The sequence below is a fragment of the Drosophila virilis genome, unplaced genomic scaffold (genome assembly GCF_030788295.1).
Source record: "Drosophila virilis strain 15010-1051.87 unplaced genomic scaffold, Dvir_AGI_RSII-ME tig00002027, whole genome shotgun sequence".
In the NCBI taxonomy this organism is placed as follows: domain Eukaryota; kingdom Metazoa; phylum Arthropoda; class Insecta; order Diptera; family Drosophilidae; genus Drosophila; species Drosophila virilis.
Window position 1 is genome coordinate 90,307 of NW_027212883.1, and position 17,290 is coordinate 107,596.

Sequence of the window (17,290 nt, forward strand, 5' to 3'; positions counted from 1 at the left end):
TTCGACGCAAGGGAACAAACGCAAGGTTCATAAAGCGCTGAGTTTCCTTTTATTTGACGAAAATTACAAAGCAACAAACGAGCGAAGAGAGAGAGATCAGAAACAACGGCCACTCCTTGGTATTCTTTGTCACTTGCCTTCTAGGGTTCGAACATTCGGGAGCCCTTCGACCCGAAGGAATCCCACATATGCATATACTCCGACACTGTTATCGTCTTACGCGGTTTTTATTCAATGCCAAGTTTCTCAAGTTCATATCTACCGTGTTTTTTTAACTTCAACCACCTTATCTGTTTCCAACAAGTTTCTTTAATTTTAATCCTTTAATTAATAAATCGTTTAATTTGTACTATTTTTTTTTTTTTTTTTTAGCTAATTTATTGATACTATACATGAGCATCTTAACCTAGCTTGACTATAATGAGATAAACATACTTAATATTACCTATTAAGTTTTATAATTATTCAATTTATCTTATATTTTTAGTATGATTTCTATTTTTATTTATTTATTTTTCTTTTTTTCAAATGATTACCCGGTTTGGGAGGTCGATGGGGTGGATTCTGCGAAGTCTCCGTCGCTTTCTTCTGAAAAGTCTTCTAGCCAATATATTGGGGTGGGCAGAAAGACGGGCCATGTAGCTGGTGGACTGCTGACGTAGAAGGTCGCCCACCAAGGGGACCTTTAGGTCTCTTGCTAGGGCCCGGTTGCGGATGTACCAGGGAGCCCCAGCGCTCAGTCTGAGTACCTTCGCTTGGAAGACACTTATTTTCCTCAAGTGCGATTTTGCTGCCGTGCCGAAAATTTGGCTTGCATAGCGCCAGACTGGGGCCAGGAGGGTTTTATAAAGCAGCACCTTATTGCTCAGAGAAAGCTTGCTGCTTGCCTTAAGGAGCCAAGCCATACTTTTTAGTTTTTGACGTACGCTGTGGCATGTTGTTTCGATGTGTTTGCTCCAAGTGAGCCTGCGATCAAGGTAGACTCCCAGGTAGCGATGGCCGTCTTTATGATCAAGAAGTTCGCCTTGGAGGAATACTCCTGGCGAGGTATTTCTCCGGATCGCGAATGTGCAGCATATCGATTTTTGCCTGTTGATGGCAATTCGCCACTTTGATGCCCACGTCTCAAACTTGTGCAGGTATTCTTGTAGTTGATCAGTGGCTTGGTAAACACAGCTGGCTTTTGAGAGGATTGCTGTATCGTCGGCGAACGTGGCGAGGTTGAAGCTATCGGGATGCTCCAGTGTCGTCGGGTCCACCGTCGGCATGTCTGCTGTATAAACAGTGTAGAGCCACGGAGCAAGAACACTGCCCTGGGATACTCCAGCTTGGATTTCCTTGACTGCAGAGAACGTGCCGTCGACTACCACTACAAACTTTCTGTTTTTGAGGAAGCTGTGGATTATATGAAAAAGAGAGGGGGGAAGCAAGGTTTTTATTTTGAACAGGAGTCCTTTGTGCCACACTCGGTCAAACGCTTGTTTGATGTCAACAAATGCCGCGACGCAATACTCGAGGTTCTCGAAGCTGTCGAGGATGAAATCCACCACTCGGTGGAGCTGCTCCGGTGTCCCATGCCGTCTTCGAAATCCGAACTGATGCCTTGGTATGATGCGCTTAACACAATCCAGCTCCGACACTCTGGCCATTAATATTCTTTCGAATATTTTGGAGAGGATCGGAAGCAGGCTGATTGGTCGATAAGATTCGACTTGCGTGAGCGATTTTTTGGGTTTTGGAATCATGGCAATCAGAGCGCTTTTCCATTGCCTTGGGAAGTGTCCGATTCGAAACATTGTATTATATAAGAGCACAATGAAGAGTATGCCTTTGGTGGGGAGCAGCTTTATTGTTCTGCTGTCCAGTTCATCAGATCCAGGGGCTTTACGAATCTTAAGCGCTTGGATTTGAGTTTCGACCTCTTTGAGGGTCACCTGGAGAGTGGACACATCAGGTTGTTGTGGTGCTTCAAGGGTCCTGTCTATATATTCTTCATGGAGCGAGTGGGGGGAATCGAACGGTTTAAATCGCGCCTCTAAATGCGTGGCGAAAGTTTCAGCGCGTTCTAAGCTCGATCTGGCCCAGGAACCATCCTCTCTTTTTATGGGACTCTTGCGGACGGGCTGTCTTTTAAAGCTTTTTGTCAGCTGCCAGAGGCTGTATCCCGTGCTAGCATCTCGGCTTGCGTCCATAAGTTTTCTGCTGAACTGCTGGTTGCTTATGGCCGCGAGGGCTTTCTGGAGCCTGTTGGATATCCTTCTATATATCCTGCTTACTCTTAGGTCACCGGTGCGCACGTGCTCCTTGCGTAGCCGCCTTTTTAATGCCAGAAGTGGAGCTGCCGCCGGATGGATTGAGCCTCGTGGGGGCGATATTCGGATCGGGTCTATAGCATGTGAAGCATGTTGGGCTGCTGCTCGAATCTTCGCCATGAAATTATCGATAGCATCCTCAATGTCTTCAGGGGAGGTCAGGATCATGTTGAGATTGATTGTGTTGTTGAGTTCAGCCTGGAATCTTTCAACGTCCCCATTTGGCGGCAGTAGACTCTTTCTTTTTGGCTGCTGTATAGGGCTGGTGTGGACAGTTGCCAAAAGAGGAAGATGGTCCGAAGAGAGGTCATATTTGGTCTCGATGGAGAGTGAGCTCTGCCTAAGGCCACCATATATGAAGAAGTCTAGGGCACTAGGAGTGCGTTGCGAGTTGTAGGCGTAGTATGTTGCATCTCCGGTTGCCAAGACATCGCATCTGCAGTCGATGATGGCTTCGTGCAAATTCTGCCCTCTCGTACAGGCTCTGTTGTTGCCCCATAGTCTGTGTTTCGCATTCCAGTCCCCTCCGGCAATGAATTTTTGTCCTAAGTTCATTATTAGGAACTCAAAATTTGCTTTGGTCCATGGCACAGCCGGCGGGAGGTATAGAGAAGCAATTGTGAAGTCACCTCTGCTAGTGTTTATCTTGACTGCGGCCATCTGCAGATGTGGTTGGGAAATGTGTTCCAGGGGGTGGTGGCTCAGGCTATGGCGGACTAAGATGCCGGCACCTCCTCTGCGGTAGTTGCAGGGATGTTGAGTTATATATGTAGTATAACTGGGGACATATATTTTTGAGCACATGTGCATGTGCGTTTCCGTTAGGAGCATTATGTCAATTACGTGGGTGGTGAGAAAAGTCCTTAGCTCCTGGATTTTTTTGCTAAGGCCATCTGCGTTCCATAATCCGATCCTTAATTGGCTCATTTTGATGGGATAAGGCGAGAAATTAGCGACATCAGGATGCGCTGAGTTTCGGAGTTTTTAAGAATCGTATTAAGGATCTGGTCCATTCTTGAGGTAATGCTCAGCATGGCCTCTTCAAGAGCCGAAATTCTCGAGTTCGTATCCTCGCTCGGCTTGTTTCCGGGGATGTTGTTGAGCTGCCTTTCGTTCGCTTTACCATCTGGTATGCATTGGGTGATGCCTCTTCGCTGGCTGATGGTAGGGTTGCCCGATCTGAGCATGTCCGCAAATGAAACAGATTTGCCAGCTACCATGGGAGGGGGGATAAATTGATTTGCATTGTTGTTTTGCCGAGCGTGGTTATTATGCGCCTTGTGGAGAGTAGCCGAGATATTGGGGGCCGGCTTGCGTACCTTGATTCGGTCTATGTACCATTTACAGCCTTTGTAGTTGGCAGAGTGGTTTCCGCCACAGTTGGCGCAAAAGAAGTCGCCTTCCTGGACTGCTTTGCAAAGGGGCGATCCTGTTGGGTGCTCTTCAGCACATCTACCACAAACGAATTGCTTCATGCAATAGTTTTTAGAATGGCCATAATCTTGGCAGCGGTGGCATTGGACAACGTCAGCAGATCGGCGGGGGCGCTCCACTAAGACTCCTTGATGGCACAAAAGGTTTATTTTTAGTGCTTTCTTATTGTTGGGAGCCGGTTTGAGGTCTAAGAAAAACATATTTAGCCTGCTTTGCTCAGTGCCATTTGGGGTCTTGCCTTAAGGATTGAAGATGTTGACTACCTTGTGTCCTTTGTCTAGCATTTCCTTTATTATAAGGCCTTGGGCTGTAGAGGACGCCATCTGTTTGATGACAATGCGAAAAGGTTTATCTTCTTGGAGTTGGTAGTGGTAGTTTTGGCATTTAGACTTTTCCATGAAAGCAATTACTTTACGGAATGTTGGAACGTCCTTGGTGTATAGCCTAGTTAGGCCTGAGCCAGACGTACGAGTTGAGTAGCTGCTAGGTGGAATGACTTGATCCAAGGCATCATGGAATTTGTGAATATCTGTTATACCCGGAACCATGATGGGACCAGGTTTTCTAGACTTAGGAGGCGGTGGAGTTGTCGCAGGCAGTGGTAGGTCCTCCAGCATGCTGGCTTCTGTCTCCATATCATCTAATTCCGTATCTTTCTGATTTTCGTCAGCCTCGCTGTCGGCAGTGTCAAGGGCTGCAAATCGATTCATCCTTAGACTAGCATCTTTTGACGTAGATGGGATGTCGTCGCTTGACCGGCTAGTTTGGACTACCCTTGATGGTTGCTGGTTAGATAGAATTTTGGTCTTACCCTTTTTGTTGGTTTGGTCAGGCGAGAGGGGAGCGCTAGGGCGCTTGCGTTTGGCAGTGCCACCTTTTTGCCATTCCGAACTCGGGGGATCGATATAAGGCACAGTACCGACTTGTGTACTGGTGTTAATTGCCGGTGCAACAGGAGTGTTGATGGGCATATTAGCGGCGCATGGGGTGGTTGTAGGGTGGCATGATGGCTTTCTGCTGCTGCCTTGTGCATTGTTGGGGCCTGCTGTGTTGCGAGCCGTCGCAGAAGTAGCTGAAGCCACTGCGTATGTGACTGCGGTAATAGCGGAAGCGTTGGCTATGGTCGTGATGTAGACCGTACTCGAGGAGGTAGCGGGAATCTGGCTCTCGCAAAGCACAGTTTTATACCGCTCGTCTAGTCGCCTCGCTTGGGCGTCGATGGATCTCATTTTGGCAATATACGATGGTGACAAGTTGTGTATTTCTGAGTCATTTGAGTCGCTATGCATGTCCATAATGAGAAGTATTATTACTTGCAGAATTTACCGCAACGGTCCACAGAAGTCTCAAAAATTTCGCGGCAAGAACACCTGCACTGCAAAAACGTAAACAAATGCACGCACAATCACACGCACACGCACACGCACTAGGGTGGGCGAGCGCAATAGATAAGAAACGTTTTTTTTTCTTTTTTTTTTTTTTTTTTTTTTTGGCTTCTATGCAGCTGCAGCCGCCTGCGCTGCGTTTTATTGCCCTTGGGCAAGTTAATTTCTGCTTGTTTATTATAATTGTTTTAGTTTTTTTGTAAATTATCGTTGCCGGCAATGCCGTAGCAGCATTGCCCAAAACTTAAACAGACGCTTAGCGTCAGAAAGTTTATTGCACGCCGATATTGTATCGTAAATCACTTTGATTTGGTTGTTACGCACTTCCGTCTCGTTTAACAGTCGGAGAAAAAACTGTTAATTTGTACTAAATATATAATATTCTTTTTAAGTTGAATACTCTTGTTTTCATATTTTCAACTTATGGGGATTTTTACGCGTATGTTCACACATCAACCTTCGCTCCTGTGCTTCTCTCAAACGATGTAAGAGGCTATCAGTGAAACATGGCTCAACCAAAGACAATATAAACACTAAGATGAGTAACGCCATACAACAAAATGCTAATATGCAGCTTGATTTTTTGAAAAATAAGAACGAAAACGAAATCAATAGCATTGCGCGCTCACAGCTGAGAGAACGAAAAACCTAAAAATAGAATTTGCGCTAAGCTTCGGCTCTATGAGGGCCATGCAAGCAATTATGTTTGTATGCGTGTGAATATACATACATAACAGCATATTTGAATGTGTTGTTATCCACTGCTCTGGCAAAGTCTCTGGCTGGCAAAGAAACAATTTTCTTAGTTTTTTAGCGCAGATCACGACCTACCCAAAATTTCTGTTGATATATGAATGCATTTTGTGTACTCCGTACAAAAAAATTTGTATTTTTTAGTCAATGCAAATATTTATGTAATTTTTTATATTTGAAATTATTGATTAAATTATTATTTTTTCAAATATACATTTAATTATTTTTTTTTTTTTATTTTATTATTTTTGTTGTTCGAATTATAAAGAACAAAGTACGCGGGGAACACCGCGAGGAGACCATTATTATTATAATGGGGTCATAACTAAATATGACCTTCGGCTATTTTCTGCGGAGCCAACCTCAGTACATAAAATGCATTCATATATCAACACAAATTTGGGATAGGTCTTGATCTGAGCTAGAAAATTTACAATATTAATTTCTTGCCAGCTAAAGCCAGAGCAGTGATTAACAACACATACATACATACTTTAAAGATCTTATGCATGTATAATTCACCCATACAACGAAAGGTACACGCACGCTTTTGGCTGAGACAAGAACTTTTCTTGAGCATACACTGTCCAAAAAGAAAAGTGAAATCAATCTATGTGTGCTATTTTCTTAACATAGTTATTGCGCAAAATGCGCCTTGTGTAATTATTATATAAGTTCTTAAATTTTCCTGTAAAATTAATCGTTAATATCTAGAGTAATTTATCATTTAAATAAAGCATGCACTTTGCGTCGATCGTAAGTTCTAAACTTTTTCGCTCAATGTATTTCGAAAACGAAGCAACGCAAAGCAGCATCGACCAGCTTTGCTGAAGGCAGGCTGGCGACAAACTTCGTAGCTCGTGTCAGCATCAGCAAGGCGCGAATTCGGCATTCGTTTGTCTGGTCTTTGGAGAACGAACAACCAGTCGGCAGGCATGCCGTACGAAGCCTCAAAGACCAGATGAATGGCCAGGCCAGAAATTTTGCGTCGCATTCAAATGTATGGACGTTACTCATCTTAGTGTTTATATTGTCTTTGGCTCAACGAGTCAAAATGGCGCATTTTGGACCCGAACTTGATAGTCGAAGTTTTGCAAGGACATTGACCATCTTGCTATCCGCATAAGAACTTTTTTTTCCTTCATCGTTATTGTTAAAGCATTGCAGTCAGTTATGGTTTTAAACGTTTTACCTATTAAAAACACATGTAATTTATTAAGAGCATACATAACAGCAAGAAGTTCTAATTCGTATGAGTAGTACTTTTTTTCAGCCGCACTTGTCTAACGGCTCATATACTGAACATGATGAACAATACCCCATCAAAACAAAACGTGCTAGCATCCGTGTTATCTTCCGTTTCTAACTTAGTGCTATAGAATTTTAATACAAGTCCACTCCTCAACAATTCTTAATTCTCAATTCTTCGAATCCGACATGCTGCAACTCTTTAATATCATACCTTGCATCCTTTCGGAAAACGTCGGACAATGATTTTGCAATTACTTCATACCCCTCTACAAACATTCGAAAATAAACTTTATTAAATGAAACCCTAAAAATTGGTTATTATGCTTGAAATCGGAAAATTTGCAACAGCTTGAGGCTCTTTTTGGAGTTATAGAGCTCCTTTGCAGAAGGAGGTTATTTACCCCTGCAACAATTGATCTACCCAACTTTTAGCACCCTTTTGACCTTCACCGGGTCGTCATCAAGAATATGACGTCTTTCATATAAACGATCGTGGAACCCATTTTGGCCATCTGGATATTGTCAATCTGAATGGGTATTACTTACAAAACCTTCCAAATGTCAGAATTTGATTGTCTCCTAGGGTCTTAGAACATACCGTTAACTATTTGATTCCTAACTCTAGATGGACACACCTACGTATGAGACACAGGTCCTTGTCGTAATACATTAAACCTTTGCAAATCTCTACGCCACAAACTACGCCGTTCGTCTACTTCTTGTTTATATTGGCTATCATCATTATACTTATTACTATTATATATTATATATATGCTTAGGACAGTCCTTTATCATATGTGAATCGGCACCATATTAAAACTATTTACGGACTTTATTTGCTTTAAAACCTTGACTATCGTGGAGTCTTCCTTTAGCAACTGTCGATCCAGGTTTACTGTGCGATGCGTATGAGCCACGAGCTTTCTGATAAGATTCTATGTGAACTTTCAACTGTTTAATTGTTCGGCCTTATACGATACGAACAGCAAATTGTTTGTTTTAGAATCTGGGGTATCGCCCATCAAAGAGTTAAACTCTCATCAACGACATCAATTGATTTTCCTGTGTCCATCAACGCATATACAAATTCTAGCAGCAACTAACCTTTTTTCTGCTGGCGCTTTCCCAATCATCTATGAACGTCTTTTAGCACCTCCCAGTTATGAATATCCCTGGCAACGAATAAATGATTTATCAGCACCCTCAAGCAACTGCTTGGCATAAGAAATAACATAACTGTAGTAGGATAGTGACGTCCCATTATCAATAGTATGTATTATCAGAAGTACACACGGTTACTCTGGCAGCAGGTGTCATGTAGGTAACAGAGTATGTTAAGCATTAGTGTTAAGAGCAGTCTGTGACTAGCTTTGAATAACATAAGACAGTGAGACTACAGGAGAAATAAAACAAACATATATTGAAGCTAATAAAACACAATATACATAAATTCTATCATCCCCCCACAATCTAAGTGGGCCTAACTCACAATTAACGAAGTTGAAATTTATAAATTTTCTGTAGCTCGATTGAAAAAGTGGCTTGGTTTGCCAAGCACAGGTTGTAAAGCAGAATTGGTAGCATGGCTTAATGCGATTTCGTCAGAAAGGCGCGGCATTCCGCCGGAGTACCGGCCAGGTTCTTAATAATATGCAATTACTACAGCATGATCAAGGTATAGATGAGAGCGACAGTGACTACGGTATTGTCTGTGAACAACAACAACAGGCAACGCAGTCACTTACTGAAACTGAGGCAAGGTCAGACAACATGACGGCTGTTTGAAGGCCACAACAACAGGCTGATCATGATCGATGGATGATCCAAGGCGACGAGATGGAAGTGCGTACTCATGCAGCAGCTATAACCAAGCTAATAGCATTTATGGACACCGCTGAGTTTGCTGTGCGACAACAGCTTAGGGCAGAAATCGATGCCAGCAAGGAATTCCTTCAACAAATTCGCTTGACATTCAAAGCGCAGTGCAGTTCGGAGGAGCTGAACAAAGTAACGGCAGCAACGAAAATGGAAACAACGCATGCAACAGAAACGTATGCAGCAGCAACGTAACCGACAACGTTAACAGTAGCAGTGCCAACAACAATATTAACAATGTCGCTGTTAACGTTGCTGATAATTGCAGCGACGGTGTTGGTGAAGACAGCTGTGGTGACGAGCAATGTGTTGACAAGCGCTAAATTGTAAATAAATTGGTGTAAGAATCATCTACATCGCTTGCATGGACTAAAGGAGTAGCCATTGAGTACGACGGTAGTTCATGCGATCGAATCTGGATAACACAATTACACAATATTGCGTAAGTGAACAATTTAAACAATATGATATGATATATGATATATGATGCGCGTTTGCTACTAGTAGCAAAGCTTAATGGCAACGCGCAGCGCTCTCTACATGCAAAACCGACACGCATCTTGGAACCAGTCGACAACTCATTTGTTTGAACAACTTATCTTAGCATTTGGAGGAGAGATTTTAAAAGCAAAAGCAAGGAGCAAATTTCAAGATCGACAGTGACAGGCGAACGAGAATTTTGCTACTAATTTGAAGGTAAGTTGTTGCTAGCCAAGAACAGTAACGTCGATGTTAAGGAATTATTGGAACGAATAATCAGGCACGCATTCAATGTTTTACAGAACCGATGCAAATTCTCCAAGCGTTTTCTGGTGTGCGTGTATGGGAGCAGAAGAAAGAAAATAACGCATCACTGACAATGTAATCAAAGAATTCCTATACCAAGGAAATGCGCTGTCACAATAGTAATGCGAGAGGTCACCTAGCCAAAGAATGTCGAAATGCCTGGATCAAGTTATGCGTGCGGGGCATTTGGTCATTTTGCTCGTCAGTGCCCAGTGAGAAAATCTGCAGCCGTAATTAAAGATCAATAGAGTCTCATTTTCATTTATATGTTGTTGCAAATGAATCTATGAGTCTTGATGTTGTTCTTGGTATATGTTGTTAGTGAACAATCATAGAAAACAGTTAGTCAAAAAGTAAGTGAACAGTCAAAGGAAACACTCAGTCAAAGAGTTAGTGGACAATCAAATTAAACAGTAAGAAATGAAACAGTTTCTTAGATAGTAAGCCAAAAACGGAGTGAAAATTTTAGCAACAAAATTGTTATGAAATATTTAAATGATGAAATTAGTGAAAAAGAAAATAATAATGAATAAAGAGATGGTCCATATCAATTTAACGGAAAATATGATAGCTGAATATAACTACGGCAAGACAGTAAACTACCAGACAAAATGCAAATTTATTGAATGTAGTTATAAAACGCAAAGAGGCCAGATGTATCTGATACAAATTAAGCTTAGCTTGGAAACATTAAAACCGTTTAGCAGTTCACTCAGGCGATTTTCATATACAGAAAAGGATAAAAGCCAAAAGAGCTGTTGGATGAATATTAAACAAGTAAGAGTTTCTAGTTGGGAGCTCCCGACATCGAACTCTGTCGACTATACTTAACAGCCACACCAGCAAAAAAAAAATAAAAATATTTTCCCCGGTAGGGCTCGAACTCGCGACAGACCGCACCACTTGCTATGCCTCTACTCACCAGCCACACCAATAATTTATTACCTTTGATAAAATAGAAACTAAAATAACATTACAGAAAAAAGTCGCAATTACCATGCTGTTAGAATGCGAAGCAGACGCGCATGAATGTGTGTGTGTACATGTATACAGAAATTCTTAAAGCTGCTGCCCCATTCAATTGCGCAGTTGCTTATAACTTTGGTTTTTCTTAACCGATCTTTATGAAATTTTCTACATTATATCTTATTGTACCATCGAATATTTTTGTATTCTGGAAAAGTTAATTGCATATAAATTGTGGCTTAAATTAGTTGCCAATAAATGTTGGGTTATCAAATTGATTTATAGCTCTGTGGTGGTAGCTGGGAGGTGGCGGTAGGTATAAAATGAAAGATACTTGACATATATATAATATTCTAGAAGCAACATATCATGTTTGCTGGCTCTAGCTCTTATTATTTAGCTAATTTGCTCAAAAAAACAGGATGTCGATATCGATTTTGATTGATTGCTTGGAAACGGAGTAAGTTATCGATCTGCGCGGGTACTAGGAGCACCTACATCTAAAATTTCAAAATTTCAATTTTCTCTAGCTCTTCTAGGTTCTGAGATCCTTGCGTTCATACAGACGGCCAGACGGCAAGACGGACAGACAGACAGACGGACATGGCTAGATCGACTCGGCTATTGGTGGATATCAAGGATATATATACTTTATGGGGTCGGATTTGCTTCCTTCTGCCTGTTACATACATTTGGATTTTGCACAAATACAATATACCCTTATACCCATTTATAACGGGTTCAGGGTATAAAAAAAAGAGCATTTGGTGCGGTATTAGGGCAAAGGAAAGTTGATAAGAAGCTGCATCCAATCTTTTACTTTACAAAAAGCGCAACAAAAACAGAATCAAAGTATCACAAATTTGTACTGGAAACACGCGCGATAGCTTATGCATTGCGCAGGTTTCGCATATCTACTAGGAAAACGGTTTAAAATTGTCACTGATTGCACGTCACACTCATTGACGTAAACGTTATGCAAGGTTGAACTCAACCCACGTATAGATGAGCTTTGGATGTCCAAAATTATGATTATGAGCTGACCCACAGAGCAGGTAATCGAATGCAACACGCAGATGCGCTTAGCAGATGTAGCAGCGTATTAATAGTTGAAACAAATAGTTTTGAGACCAATTTAGTAATATGTCAAGCGAGAGAGTCATAAATACAGAAACTAATGAAATTATTAGAAAGTTCTGACCAACAAATTTTTGAAATGAACGGTATAATTTACAGGAAAACAAATGATAACAGAATTTTATTTTACGTACCAGAGGTAATGGAAGACCGCTATGTTATAAATATCACAATGAAATAGGGAACATAGGTAGGAATACAATGGTGGACATAATTGGCAAAAGTTATTGGTTCCCAAAAACAAAAGACAAATGCGCGATGCATACTAGAAATTGTTTTAAATGAACAGCTTATGCGAAAACTGGAGAGGAGAGGGGTTACTGCATTGTATTCCACAAGGAAACAAACCTTTTGATGTAATACATATAGATCATTATGGGCCAGTAGATTCTGATTAATTCAAGAAACATCTTTTTGTGGTGGTCAATAGGCTCACAAAATTTGTACGCCTTTATGCGACAAAGACAACCAATGCAAAAGAACTAATCGCCCCATTAAAAGACTATTTTCGATCGTATAGTATGCCAAAGTGCATAATTTCGGATCAAGGTAGTTATTTCACTTCTAATGAATTCGATGAATTTATAAGGAACTGTAATATTAAACACATAAATGTGCAACGGGTTCGCCCCAGGTAAACGTGACAGGTTGACAGAATAAAAGAAGCCTTGGGCCTTGGAATACACTGAACAATGCAGAGCATTAAGCAAGTACCATGTAAAATGTTTCTCGCTATTGAATAAAATGGTCAAGTGATAGATGAATTAAAAGAAAAGCAAGAAGAATTAAATGGCAGATACAATACAATAATAAAACAAACATATATTGAAGCTTTTAAAACGCAGTATACATAAACTCTATCATCCTCTAACATAACAAATTCCACTGAACCGTTATGGCGTTTATTTCTATCTAACGCACCCACTGTTCAATATCCGTCGAGTTCGAGCCATCAAATTTATACACGATACCCTCTACATCTTTCAGAGTAAGCCACAAACTATTTCTTTCAGAACTCTGAATCAAAAGTGTTGCATTATCCGACATGTCATCACCTGAACCCTCTTCTTTTATTTGCACGCCATAATGTTCAAATAATCTTGCTTGCTGTTCACCATTGCTTCGTGCAGGACTAATTTGTAACTCTGATAATTTTTCGCTCAATTAAGCAATACGAACATAAAATCGCTGTTTTCCATCTTACATAGTTTTTATATGGTAACTTATATTTTAGATTTTCAAACTATTCTTACTTACTACTATTAAAAGAGAGCGCACTTGATTGTTATTGTTGAAGAAGGATTGGAGCGGATAAAAACACGTCCCTTCAGTTTCGTAGTTTATTCGCAGCTGTATTCAGATATCGATTCATCGATTAGTAATATGACATGGTTGCACTGATACAGATAGTTTTCAATACCCTTCCTCAATGCAAGCATGTTGGCTATTTTAAGCCTAAGCTTTTAACAATTTCATTATGCTTCTACTTTGCTAAATATTTGGTCAAAACATCAGCTATCATTAAATCTGGTGACACATATTTCAGGTTAATGAGCCCTTCCTTAACAATATCAAAAATGATATAAAATATAAAAAATGATATCTTATATCAATGTTTTTTCCTCCCATGATGAACAGGATTTTTAGCCAGTTGTTGCGCACTCAAATTGTCGCAACATACGGAAGTTGGCGTGTTTGTATCGCCACATCGTATTTCCACAATAAGTCGTCGCAATGCTATTACCTCCTTGCACGCGGTGGATAATGCTATGTACTCGGATTCTGTGCTACTGAGTGCAACACTTTTCTGTTTCTCTGACTTCCATGAGATAGGACCTCCAGCTAAGAAAAACACATATCCAGTATACGACCGACGATCTGTCCTGTCATCACCCCAGTCGGCATCCACGTAGTCCACAAGAGCCTGCTGGCACTCTTTGTAGTGCAGCTTCAAGTTACATGTTGATGCTTAATACCTTAGAACATGTTTAACACCTCCCAGATGTTCGCTGTGTGGTTCCTTGTTGCACTGCGCTAGTTTTGTCACTGAGTGCAAAATATCCGGCCTAGTAGACAACGCCAGCCACATCAGTTCGCCAAAAATTGATTGGTATGTCTGCGCATCCACTTTGCGATGTGTACTTTCGCACACATTTTGGTATCCTGCCTCCAATGGCGTAGCGGTTGATCTGCAGTTTTCCATGCTTTGCCGACGAAGCAAATCGCGTCTGACATAAGGTGATTTCACCCAATTCTCCTTCCCGTTGGACTTCCATGCCTAGGAACAGCTGCAAAGGTCCTTTGTCCACGCATTCAAAAGTTTCTGATATTTTTGCCTTTAGGCTATACAGATCATCTTTATTTTGACATGCTATGATAAGGTCATCTACGTAAACCAATATCATAGCAAGACTGTCCTTCTTATTTTGGTACAAGCAAGGTTCATGTTCACAAGGGACAAATCCAATTTGTCGCAAAACTCCATCGAGCTTGCTATTCCACTCCCTTCCTGCTTGCTTTAACCAATAGATGGCCCTCTTCAGCACATCCCTTCGCTACAAGACGTGCCTTGCATCACTCTACTTGACCATCTGCTCATCGTTTGATGTTGAAAACCCATTTACAGCCAATTGCGCGTTGTTCTTTTGGCAATTCCTCCTTAATTGCCACGTTTTATTCAACATCAGAGAGTCGTTCTCTCTGTTCATTGCTTCACGCCACAGTGCAGCATCGGAACAGCTGATGGCCTCCTCGTAGGATGTAGGAATTTTTATGTCACGGCCTTCCACAGCTCCAAGAATATTATATTGCTTCTTAGGTCTTCCACGCTTTGTAGTGCGAATAATTTTTGGTGTACCTGGCCCCAAACGTAGTTCCTCGTCTGCACTGACGAAACTGTCGCTACTACTGTCTTTTTTTATGCTGACGTTGAATTCGTCATCTAAGTCATTTGCATTATTTGAGCCGACGATGGCTTCGTCGTCTAAGCCACTGCCATTATTTAAGCCGACGTTAGCTACGTTGTATGAGCTATCTCTGTCGATGCCTGCGCTCGATTGACATTCATTTATCTTTGTACAAGTTGGCAAATCAAATGTAACGGCTCCAGTAACGCCCTGATCAATGCCGCATTGCTCATCGAACAGCACTTCTCTCTTCTCGACCACTTGCCTAGTGCTCGGATTATACAGACGATATCCTGTTGAATCTATGACATATCCGACCATACTCTATTCGTGTCCCTTGACACTGAATTTGCTTAGCTGCTTACCCTTTTCCAAAGCCACTGCAATGGAACCAAAAACTTTGATATGACAAATTGAAGGTTTTTTACCATTCCATGCTTCCATGGGCGTCATATTTCTAAGCGCACTCGTGGGTGATCGGTTGCGCAAATAAACTACTGCAGATATCGCTTTTGCCCATAAAGACTCCTTTAAACCAGAATAGACTAGCAGGCATCGTGACATTTCAACCAAGACGCGGTTTGCCTTCTCAGCCACGCCGTTCTGCTGAGGCGTATTTGGTATCGTCAATTGCCTTGCTATACCGTTAGCTTTGAGATACTCGTCGAATGTTTTGTTCACGTATTCGCGCCCGTTGTCGCTGCGAATACACTTTATCCGTCTACCAGTTTGCTTTTCCACCAAATGCTTAAATTCGACAAACTTTGAGAGTACTTCATCTCTCCCTTTTGGAATATATATAAAGATGCGCCGAGACTTATCATCGATGAATGATAGAAAATATCGATTGCCGCCAAGTGATTTGGTCTCAAATGGTCCGCACACATCGGAATGAACAAGTGCCAAAAGTTCAGTCGCTCTGTTTTCCGTTGAATAGGGAAATGGTTTTACGTGTATTTTACTCAGTATACATGTCTTACATGACACCTTGGATGAAAAATCAGTTCTTTCCATCCCACGCAACATTTTATTTTTGGTCAATTCAGTCAGGCTCCGAAAATGTAAGTGGCCATAGCGCTAATGTGCTCCGTCCACACATACCGCAGCAAAAAAGTTGTTGGTTTTACCTTCAAAAGTGTATAAATTTCCCACCTTCTGGACCATCCAAATCCACTCGCCATCCTGAATAATTTTTGCATGTTTGTTGCTGAAGTGCGTAACATAGCCTCTTGCCTTAATTTGACTAACCGACAAGAAATTGCTTTTTATATCCGTAACATACAGTACATTGTTGATAACAACTGTATAGCGATCTGTTTGTAACTTGACCTGGCCTTTTTCCTCCGTAAAATGCTACCCCTGCCAAGCCGATCATCTCTGTATGTTTTTCCATCTTGTTAAACATTGCCCGATTACAACACATGTGGCTTGTAGCGCCACTATCTAAGCACCACTTTAAGCGATCAAATCCATTTGCGTCTAAGGAACCTAACAAACTGAATTCCTTTTGTGTTTCTACTTTGCTCATACTTCTCTTCTTTTCCTTTTGTGCACTTATGCTTCGGCACTCTGCTTTTATGTGGCCACAATTAAAGCACACGATATTTTTTGTATGTGTCTTTTTTTCCCTGCTTTTCACGTTAACTGTAAAAGCATGCGTTTCTCCATTTTGTCTTTCAGCATTTGATCTTCTCTCTTCCTCTTCCTTAACTTTAATATACAGAATTTCAAATTCTGGCAACACATCGCGCGTCTCTGGCGACAACAAAGTTTTCGTAATCTTTTGGTAGACTAGAGAAAAGGATGATTACTTTCAGGTCGTCAGGAATATCAATGCCCACTGACGCCAGCTGGTCCAAGATCTCACAAAATGCGTTCAAATCGTAATTCTTGTCTTCGAGTTTGTCTATTTGATATAGAAAACCCATTATATGCACAACTTAACAACTGTCTGCGAATTAATTTTCTTGTGAGAATTCTTCTAGCTCGTTAACTAAAATTAAATTTTCACTACGAGTTTCTTTAATCCGCTTCCCAATCTGGGCCTATAACCTGTTGAGAGGAGGTATCCCAATCAATGCACAGAAGAAGGATTGGTGCGGATAAAAACACGTCTGTTCAGTTTCGTAGTTTATTCGCAAGAGAGCAAGATTGACAAAGCTTCTGCTGTTAGCAGCTGTATTTAGATATCGATTCATCGATTAGTAATTTGACATGGTTGCACTGATACAGATAGATTTCAATAGTTATATTTAGATGTAAACTTTCAGCACCAATAGCTTATGTTTGGCCTTTGATAAGTAAAAATAACTAAAATTACTCTTTTGTAGCTTAAATTTTACAGCGCCGACGGGCACTCTCTTTTTTATCTTAAATGTAAAAACACCAACGTGCGTATATTTTTGAATTTGTTCCCAATTGTTATGAAAAATATTAAGGCTATGTTAGTGAATAGCGTTGATGCACATAAAAATATGTTGCCAAC

At 41.1% G+C, this 17,290-nt stretch overlaps 1 long non-coding RNA gene across 6 annotated transcripts in view; it reads left to right on the top strand.

Annotated features, from left to right (window-relative positions):
• The window catches only part of LOC138911692 (uncharacterized), a 349,655-nt gene that overhangs the window by 83,187 nt on the left and 249,178 nt on the right, over nucleotides 1-17,290 (top strand). The gene's annotated exons all lie outside the window — the stretch shown is intronic.